The sequence below is a fragment of the Panthera uncia genome, assembly GCF_023721935.1.
Source record: "Panthera uncia isolate 11264 chromosome C1 unlocalized genomic scaffold, Puncia_PCG_1.0 HiC_scaffold_4, whole genome shotgun sequence".
NCBI lineage: Eukaryota > Metazoa > Chordata > Mammalia > Carnivora > Felidae > Panthera > Panthera uncia.
In genome coordinates, this window is record NW_026057585.1 from 55362240 (window position 1) to 55372936 (window position 10697).

The 10697-nt window shown below is 42.6% G+C and overlaps 1 pseudogene; it reads left to right on the forward strand.

Moving 5' to 3' along the window:
• Nucleotides 1-655: 655 nt before the first annotated feature.
• LOC125913671 (40S ribosomal protein SA-like) lies at nucleotides 656-2348 on the forward strand (annotated as a pseudogene).
• Nucleotides 2349-10697: the final 8349 nt, after the last annotated feature.

A 10697-nucleotide genomic window follows, 5' to 3' on the forward strand; every position in this document is an offset into this window, starting at 1 on the left:
AGATGGTAGCTACACTTGTGGTGAGCATAGCGTAACGTGCAAACTTGTCGAATCACTATGTTATACACCTGAAACTAATGTCATATTGTGTGTTCGCTGTACTCAGATTTAAAAAAAAAACACTTCAAAGCACAATTAGTAGCATGGGAAATGCTACTACACATCTTTAGTAAGAAAAAGCAACTTACAAAATAATACAATCCAAATCTGGTAAAATATGATACGTATACATCATTATTTTTTTTTAATAGGATGATACCGGGGACTCTTCTTGTCTCGGACCCCAGGCTATCGCTGCAAAGCTGAAGGAACTCTCACATTCTAAAAAGGAGATGCTAGGTACATAACTGCAGGTGCTATTAAAAGGTAGACCAGATTGTCTTGTAACACCCCACCACCTCAATCAGCCTACAAAAGCAAAGACAGGAAACTCAAAGTCAGTTTGCTTCACTAGGAACTGCCAGTGAGCTATTAGTTGAATAAGAACTCTTCTGTGTTATCTTCATCTCCGTTCCCCGTGAGTTACCCACCTTTCGGGCCAAATGAGAGTAGCCCTAAGAGAATAATTCGTAGAAATTAGGACTGCCTACAAGAGAGGAGCCTGGTTTCACACTCCTTGCTGGATGCTGGCTGAATTATACACACTCCCAGGACCATGGCGGTGCTGCTTGCCATGTCAAGTAGACTGAGAAAGTTCTTGGAGCTTGACACATACTCCCTTTCCTAGAAGGGGGGGGTCACATGTGAACCCAGAGAGTTGTGCCTACTTCCTGTCTGAGCACCCTGAGGCCAGAGGAGCAGTTCACAACATCAGGGCAAGCAGAAGAAGCAGCAGAGGGGGTAGTGTGACGCCACCATTCGGTGTGGAAGGGATGCCTCAGTTTTCCACAGCCCAAGAGAGTATTTTCGAAGGTAACCGGATTTAAAGCTCCTTAAAGGTCACCCCAGCAGAAAATGGTACAGGGTAACTGCAAAAGCTTGGTGTGGAAGATGGCAAGACATCAGCTGGAGTGTGCATCATTCCGACTAATGTCAGGCAGTTTCACATTGCATAGTCCTGGGGGTGCATCCCAATAACCCACACACCCAGTGCTCCAGAGACTGAGGGTGGGGAAGCCTCCAATCACAGACAGGCAGTCTTAGCCAGTGGAAACCTAAGACAGAAGCAGCAGCAGCTAAGAAAGGGTGTTTCTGTCTCTTCCCCTTCCCCCCCCTTCCACCTCCCCTCCAGTGGTGCGAGGAGAACAGACCCAGACACACAACTCCCACTCCCTACTAAGAGTTCCCTGACCTTGACTCAGGTCTGTGTTGAGGATTACAAATTGGAGGATGTTGGGGAGAATAGAAGTTCTAATTGCAAGAAAGATTGAAACTTTGATTTAGACTCAATGAAACTTGTCATTATAATTGAAAATGACATTTTCCTTGGGGATCCATTTTGCTCTCAAGATCTCATTCTTGATGATGGAGGGAGAAAACTTAGATTTGCCAATGAAAAATAATGCAGGCTTTATTTTCATTCATTTCACTTCACAGTGTCCAGACCCTTTGATGTCTTGGAAATGAAGAAGGAAGATATCCTTAAATTCCTTGCAGCAGGAACCTACTTAGGTGGCACCAACTCTGACTTCCAAATGGAAAGTACGTCTACAAAAGTTAAAGTGATGGCATCTACATCATAAATCTGAAGGGGACCTGGAAGAAGCTTCCACTGATGGCTTGTGCCATTGTTACCATTGAAAACCCAGTTGGTGTCAGTGTCACGTCCTCCAGGAACACCGGCCAGTGGGCTGTCCTGAATTTTGCTGGTGCCACTGTAGCCACTCCTACTGCTGGGTACTTCACTCCCACAACTTTCAATAACCAGATCCAGGCAGACTTCCAAGAACCACATCTTCCGGTGGTTACTGAGCCCAGGGCTGACCACCAGCCTCCCATGGAGGCATCTTATGTTAACCTGCCAACCACTGCTCTGTGTATCACAGACTCTCCTCCATGCTATGTGCACATCGCCATCCTGTGCAACAACAAGGAAGCTCAGTGGGGCTCGTGTGGTACATGATGGTGCGGGAAGTTCTGTGCACCTGTGCCACCATCCCTCATGCACACCCATGGGACATCATGCCTGATCTATATCTACAGAGATTCTAAAGAGACAGAAAAGAAAGAGCAGGCCACTGCTGAAAAGGCCATGACCAAGGAGGAATTTCAGGGTGAGTGGACATCTCTAGCCCAAGCAAACTGCTTGAGTTTACTGCTATCGAGCTCAGGTTGCAGACTGGCCTGAAGGCACGCAGGTGGCCTCTGTGCCCATCCAGCAGTTCCATACTGCAGACCAGAGCCCATAGTCTGCCACTGAAGACTGGTCTGCAGCTCTCATTCTCAGACCATTGAATGGGTAAGAACAACACTGGGTGGTATTAAGCAATTCTTCTACAGGTTCTTAAACTGAATGCAGAAAATAAGATTAATAGAAAATAAAGTTTCTTAAAAAAATAAAAGAAAGAAGAAGAGAAGAGAAGAGAAGAGAAGAGAAGAGAAAGGTAATATTGTCTCTAGGTTTAAAACTGTCCCAGGTAAATGTTCAGCGGATTCTGTTAGTAGGACTATCACGACTGTATCTCCTTCTCAAGTTGTTTCCTGTTCCCCTCCTTATTTCTGTAATGGTGTCTGAGCTTAGGCAGGACCTTACATATCCTCTTCAGAGTGGGAGGAGAAGTCTCTGATCCATGTACTGCGTCCTCATTTTACAGATGAGAAAATAGAGTTTCGGTAGCCTGTAAGGGTACATAGCAGCCAGTGAGGGACAGAACTACCTCTGTGGTTGAGCAGAGGTTGATATACATAAATGCAAGATCACCAGGTAAGTGGATTAGGCAATTGATATGTCAGAAGAATGAGGAGCACACTGGCTGGGTTGGGTGGCTGAGGTGCCAGATCTTGATACGTTTGTCAGGACACTCTCAGACTCATATAAAACACACCAGCCTGACACAATTGAAGCACGTCTATATTTCTGAAAGATGAACATGGCCCAATAAAGGACAAAGGATTTCACATGGTTCAAAGTATGTATTGCACTATTTGTTCCATTCACTTATTTCTCATTCATTTATTACATCTCTATTTTGTGGGTCTTACTAATAAGGTAGCGTTCTAGGCACTAGGGATACAGAACATAAATAAGATAGCCTCTGCACTTGCAGAGCTTTTTTTCTAAAGAGGAAGGGAAAGAATAAAAACTAATTATACTATTCATGCCTTATTATAATTTTTGATAAGTGATATGATAAAGAAATTTAGTGTCCCATGAGACCATAAAATAAGGACATGACCTATTTGGTGGATCAGAGAATCTTCTCTTGAGAGAATGGCATTTGAGCTAAGCTATAAAAGATAAATAGAAGCTAGCCAAGGGGAAGGGAAGAGTTATAAGAACGTTCCAGACCACATGTGTGCTATTCCTGTTGAGACACAGCATGGCTCAGCCACAGACCTGAAAAAGAGCTGGGATGACTGGACAGTGGTGAGGTCAGTTCTACAAGATTTTAGATTAAGTAGCTGTTGGATTCAGTCCATGGTCCAGGAAGCAGTGTATGGGGGAATACCCATGATCTTACTGGGAGTTTGCTGGGAGAATCTAGGAATTGGAAGAGGGATCATTTTGGCATGCCGTCCATATGATGTAACAGAAAATCCATCTAATAGTACTTAAAACTGAAGTTAGCAAACTTTTTCTGTAGATGGTCAGATAATAAACATTTTAAGACTTTGCAGGCCATGCTATCTCTGTTGCAATTATTCAGCTCTGCAGGGGTAGCACGAAAGTGGCCACAGACACTATATGAACAAAGGAGCACGGCTGTGTTCCAACAAAACTTTATTTATTGGCCCACAGATTGGAGTTTGTTGATCTCTGGGATATAATAGGATACTTACGGGTCACTTAGCAAGAAGTCACTAGCAAGTGACCAACAGTGGTGGTTGCAGGGTTGAATCAGCAACCTTATAGGGTAAGGAAGCTGGAGAATCAGCCCTGGGATTCCTTTATGGTCATGTGAGCAAATAGAACAGAAACACCAGGTTACTGTTTTTAAAAACTTTTTTTTTTTTTACATTTGTTTATTTTTGAGAGAGAGCACAAGTGGGGGAGGGGCAGAGAGACAATGAAACACAGAATCTGAAGCAGGCTCCAGGCTCTGAGCTGTCAGCACAGAGTTGGTCGCAGGGTTCGAACTCACAAACCATGAGATCATGACCTGAGCTGAAGTTGGTCGCTTAATCACCCAGGCACCCCCAATTTACTATTATCTAAAATACAAGTTTACTAAATTAAGAGTCAAGGAGACATGTATCAGTGAAGAAATTCACTGAGAAAGTTTCTTGAGGGGGAAAAGTCAGGGGTTTTAAGTGCTAAATCTGAAGAAGTGATTTGTGGTAGTTAGGTTACCTAAGGACTGAAAACTAGTATTCTGGACAGAGCAGAGTAAATCCGTTAGTTTGTCCAGGATTTGTCAAAACGAGTCTCAATGTTCATCAGCCAGCAAAAGGTCTTCAGTTCGGTCCAGTGGGAATTTGATTCCTGGGGTCTTTCAAAGTTCATTGTCCTTCATCAAGTTCCACTGCTTAGAACTAGTGTGATGAAACACAACACAAAGCTTTGATCTCTCCAGGCAAGTGCTGATGTGAGTGATAATTTTACCTCATACATATCCAAGATGGCTACTGAAATTCCAGTCACCACTTGTTTACAGGACAGTGTCCCATCAGAAGGCATAGCCAGAATAGCTTTTGCTCACAGCACTCCCCCTCGTATCAGGGAAGAACTCTTTCCCAGAAGTTTCCCATCCACTACTGCAGTCATACCCTTATTTCCCCTTGGCTAAAACTAAGTCACGTGTCTACTAATACACCTTTCACTGGCAAAGAGTACTGGGTCAATCACAGCCTTTCCCTGGGGCTGCCTGATACCTGAGCAGCACTGAACATCTATTAGCAAGGGGGAAGGGCTTGCTGGTTATTGGGAAGGCCACCAACTGTGCCCTCAGCCACCATCACTGGCCTTCCTTCCTGTTAACAGAAAATGAAGCGACAGTGGGAGCCGGGCACTGCTGAAGAAGCTGTCGATAGAGTAATCTACAACAGTTCTGTTAAAATTAGCTGGATCTTCGCAGGGTAGTCCCTGATAATAGGTTGAGTGCTCTGACTGGAGCTTCAACGGCGCTGGCTGCTTATGAGAATAATCATATCTTATCTGTTTGGAGATCGGATTTTGTTTTTCATGAGAATGCTCAAAGGGAACACCCCTTCATGCAATCCCACTTCCCAGGGACACATAGAACCAATCTAAGGAAAAAGCTTGAGGACAGGAAACTCCGTTTGTCTATAAAACAAACATACTTACAGTTTAAATAATCAGCCATAGGTTATTGGATTTCTTCTTTCTCTATATACACTACTTTTATGAGAAACTGGCAGAGCATACTTACACGCACCAACATTAGGGATTTAGCAAGAAAAGCCGTTTCCAGGGTGTGTTATAATTAAAGTCATACTAATTCAGCCTGATCCTTAAACACCTATTCCGCCTCAGTCTGCACTGTGGGGTAATGATATAATTATAACCCTGAGGCTTTGTAGGACATGGGAGAAAGAATGAAGTCTTCTTTTCAAGTTTCTATGTTAATTGCACGTTACTGTTGTCTAATTATTTGTCAGGGAAAGGCAATGAATAATGCTGAGAAAAGCATGGGTTTTGCAACTGGCAGGCTGGGGATCAAATCCTAGCTCAGCCACTTACGAATGCCTCAGTTTCCTCATCTTTGTTAAGAGTTTTGGGGTGTCTTTAGGACCAGTTTTAGTGCACAGAAAGATTAATCAGAAGCTTAGTTTGGTTTTATAAATTCTGCTTTTTACTGAAGTTACAAACTGAAAACTCGACTACATCCTTAAGCTTTTAAGTCTGGTTTCAAATCATTAATCCATGTGTAAGTTTAACAATCACTTTTGGCGGGGGCTATGACTAATGTTTGCTTTCATTTACAGACTTTGGTTAATTGAACATCTTCAAATATTTCAAAGTGCACTTACATGGTTCATGTATTTGCTTTCTTTCTCAAGGATTTCAATTCCCTGACAACAAATAAAACTTTCTTAGTATATATATATATATATATATATATATATATATATATAAAACTTGTATGTCTCATAATTTAAACTTACAAATATGGGGAACTGTAGTTCTCTTAAGTAAACTTAGTGAGACTTCAAATTCAAAATCACAAATTAGGGGCACCTGGGTGGCTCAGTCAGTTAAGCATCTGAGTTCAGCTCAGGTCATGATCTCACAGTTCATGGGTTCAAGCCCCGTGTCGGGCTCTGTGCTGACAGCTCGGAGCCTAAAGCCTGCTTCAGATTCTGTGTCTCCCTCTCTGCCCCTCCCCACCTCATCTCTTTCTCTCTCTGTCAAAAATAAATAAACATTTAAAAATTATTAAAAAATTAAAACAAAATCACAAATTTAATTTGTGTATTCAATTACATAATTTAAGTTGGAGTTACAAGACTGTGTCTCTACTGGTCAAATTCACATAAGCATCAGAAATATAAAACACTTGTATGAAAAAAAAACACTTGTATGGATTCCTTAGCCTGAAATATTTATATTAAACCTTTCTGTATTTGCCTATACAAATATCATTGAAAGTCCCCAAGATCGTTTAAACCAAGACGCCTGGAGCTTCAGCCACCTGCCGTGGTTCCTCTCACACCTCACTTAGAAAAACTATTGTGTCTCCCCGTGTAATACACGCATTGTCTTTCTGAGGTTGCTTCCTATGTTACCAGAGATTTCAGCCAGGACCCTGATTGGACTTTTGCTGTTGACACTGCTTGGATGTGCTGAACTTCATAGCTGCAGCTCAACTTCAAGTTGTAGCTGTTTATGTTGCTCTTGTCCCTGGAGTCCATTTGTACACATTTCTCTGAAGCCTGTAACTCCTGCCCCAGTTAGTCTCTTGGCTGAGTTTTGCATTTCCTTGGCAAAACCTTAAGATCGGTAAGTGCCTCCCGGCTTTTTCCATGTTCCTAGAGTCACATAACACTTGTTATTGGTACTGACTATATGCACTGTATAGTGGATACTGAAATGATAACTGATTGAATTTCAAATATCTCTCATGGCTTCACCTGTGGTCACAGTCTGTCAGGTCAGTCTGTTAGCAATCCATATATTTGGATGCTTAATACCTACCTTGTAGAGTTGTTGTGAATTAGTATTAATTGTGATTTAGCATTAATTAGTGTGAAGCACCTTCCCTAGCTGTGGTCCATTATAAGTACTCAGTCAGCCATAGTCACTGCTAGTTTTTTTTTTTTTTAATGTTTATTTATTTTGAAAGAGAGAGAGAGGGAGAGAGAGAGGGAGAGAGAGAGAGAGAGAATCCCAAGCAGGCTCCTTACTGTCAGCACAGAGCCCCACGAGGGCTCAATCTCACGAACCATGAGATCATGACCCGAGCCAGAATCCAGAGATCAATGCTTAACTGACTGAGCCCCCCAGGCGCCCCTCGCTGCTTACTGTTTTTAAAAGTCCTTGGATCCTCACGCGGTTCCTTAACTCAGCCTGCTCATTCCCCCACTTCCTTCATCGGCCAGCTCCAATTCTATCACTATGACAATTACCATATCATCGCACTTTTGCATAAACCCTTCGCTATCTTGCCCCTTTCCTTCCCATCCTACTACTGCGGCCCACCATCCGTGTAAACCATCTCTCCACCTGCTCCACGCCTGCTCCCACACAGCTGAATGCGGCCCGAGAAAACCACACTACCATGCTAATTGATCTTTTAAATTCTTGTTCACTCACTTTAATGCTGCCTGGATATCATCGTATATTTTCCTAATCCATTCACTTTCCCTCTCCCCAGTGACTGTTTCATACCTTCTTGTCTCTCCTCAAATTTCCACACTTACTCTGAGCCCATGAGCTTGCTTCCAGTGTCACTTAAGAAAAAATAGGCACTCAGATGATAGCTTCCACACACTCTTATCTCCATATACCACCAACTCCTACATCAATGCCTGTTTCTCTTGGATGAACCCCCAGCAAAGGCCAACTCCCCTATTTATGCACCAGGTTTTATCTCTTCTTGTCTATTTGAGGACACTGATCCAGCAATTTCCCCCTTCTCTCCAGCATTATCAAATTTTTCCTTTTTTTTTTAAGTTTATCCATTTATTTTAAGGGGAGGGGGGGGGGAGTTGCAGAGAGAGACGGAGAGAGAGAATCCCAAGCAGACTCCGTGCTGCCAGTGCAGAGCCTAACACAGGACCCAGTCTCATGAACCTCGAGATCACGATCTGAACCGAAACACAGTTGGATGCCTGACCGACTCAGTCATCCAGGCTCCCCTCAATTTTTTTCTTTCTAATGGATCTTTTCCATTTGCCTACAAACTAGCTATTACTTGTCCCCTCTGTTTTCCTTTCTTCTCTTGGCTCCATTTCTTGCCCAGTTAAGCTCCATTTCTTTACTTCCTTTTACAACAAAACTTCTTAAATGAGTTGTCTCCATTTGTTTTCTCTCATCATCTCTTGAGCAAAGCTCCCTCATGCTGTTGGGACATGAAACTGTTCTTACCAAGGTTACAAGTGACCATCATTTCCTAAATCTCATGCTCCATTCCAGGCCTCATTTTTCTTGACATATCTGCAGAATTTAACACTCTTCCTTCAATACATTTTCCTGTTTTTGTTTTGTTTTGTTTTCTGCTACCCCATTGGAAGCTTCTTCTCAGTCCACTTTGCTGTTTCTTTTTTTCTCTCTGATGTCTTAGCATTCAGCTAAGAAGCTCATTTCTTAGACCTGCATGCCTTTCTTTTTACACCTTTCCCCTTGGGGCATAGAGTCTCATGATTTCAAATACTATGGATATACCAATGGCTCCCAAATGTATGTTTCCATCATGGACCTGTCTGTCCACTTGGAAGTTGAATGGGCATCCCAAACTTAATATTGCTCAAAATTGAGGTCCTGTGCTTTCCCCAAGTTTTCCACAGTTTTCTCCATTTCAGGAAATAGCAGCTCCACCCTTCCATTTACCTAAGGCAAAAACCTTGTAGTTATCCTTGACTCCATTCTTTTTCTTCCAACCCATATCCGATCCACTAGGAAATCCTATCAGCTTCGTATAAAAATAACATATGGAAAATTCAAACACTTCTCACATCTCTGCTGTTACTGCCATGACTCAAGCAACTCTCCTGTCTCACCTGGATTTAGAACAATAGCCTCCTTACTGTTCTCCCTGCTCCTCTCGTCCCCACCTCAGTTTATTCCCAGAAGCCAAGTGGAATGTTAAAAAGATTTAAGTCAGATAATGTAACTACTCTTCTAATAAATGGTATCTCGTCTAGATAAAAAGTCAAAGTCCTTACAAGGCGCACACAAGCTTACATGATCTGGAAGTCCATCATGGCTCAGATTGCACCTGCCATTACTGTTTTCCTCATCCATTTGACTCTAAAATGCCAAGCACACTCCCACTTCGAGGCCTTTGTACTATTACCCTTGCTGGGGGGTGCTCCTCTCCCAATGTCCACACCTCTTACTCCCCGACTTCCTTCATATCTTCAATCAGTTTTCACCGAATCAGATGGGATGGGCTAGGCTACCCTGTAGTAACAAGCAACCTCACCACCTCGGTAGCTTAAAACAAGTCATACTGCATGTCCCTTTTGGGTGGCTGGGCTCTCTCCAGGTTTCAAGCTGACAGAACAGTCACTACTGGAACATGGCTGGAGAAGGCAAAGAAAGAGCATGAAGAATCATAAACACCAAAGCAGCATACATCACTTTCACTCCCATTTCATCAGCAAAAGCAAGCCACTGGGCTTCTCTAATTCCAGTATAGCAAGGGAATTCAATCTTATCATGTGTCCAGAAGAAAAGCCAGAAATACTGATAAATAGTACTATCATCTAACTGAGACCTTCCCTGGCCATGCCTGGGGTGCCTGGGTGGCTCAGTCGGTTAAGTGTCCAACTTCGGTCATGATTTCATGGTTTGTGAGTGTGAACCCCACATCAGGATCGTGTGGACAGTGCAGAGCCTGCTTGGGATTCTCTCACCCCCTCTCTCTGCCCCTCCCCAACTTGCACGTGCAAGCTGTCTCTCAAAATAAATTAATAAACTAAAAAAAAAAAAAATTACATGCCTTCCTAACCACTTTCTACTTCTCCTATTCCCCTTACCTACATTATTGATCTCTTCAGTACCTTTCACTATCTGCACATACTCTGTACATTACTTGTTTCTCTGGTTTGTTTTATATCAGTCCCCATTAGAATGTCAACCCCAAGGAAAAAGAGATTTCTGTCTGTTTCATTCAATGTTGTGTTCCCAATGTCTAGAATAGTAACTGCTACATGGAAGCATCAGATAAAAATCTGTTGAATAAATGAACAAATGACAAGAAAGATACAAGCAGTGATCCATGTAAAATATACAATGATTTTCAGGTGCCCAGGCTTGGGATTTGGCTTAAACCAGGATTGAGTGTATAACAACTTCTGCAAGGCTCTATGCATCAAGGAGAACATCCCCGTCCTCAAAAATACCAGATACATGGAACTTATTACCTTTCTTATTTTATACTATTTGTGTCAGTGGAGGAGAAGGAGCAGCTTGC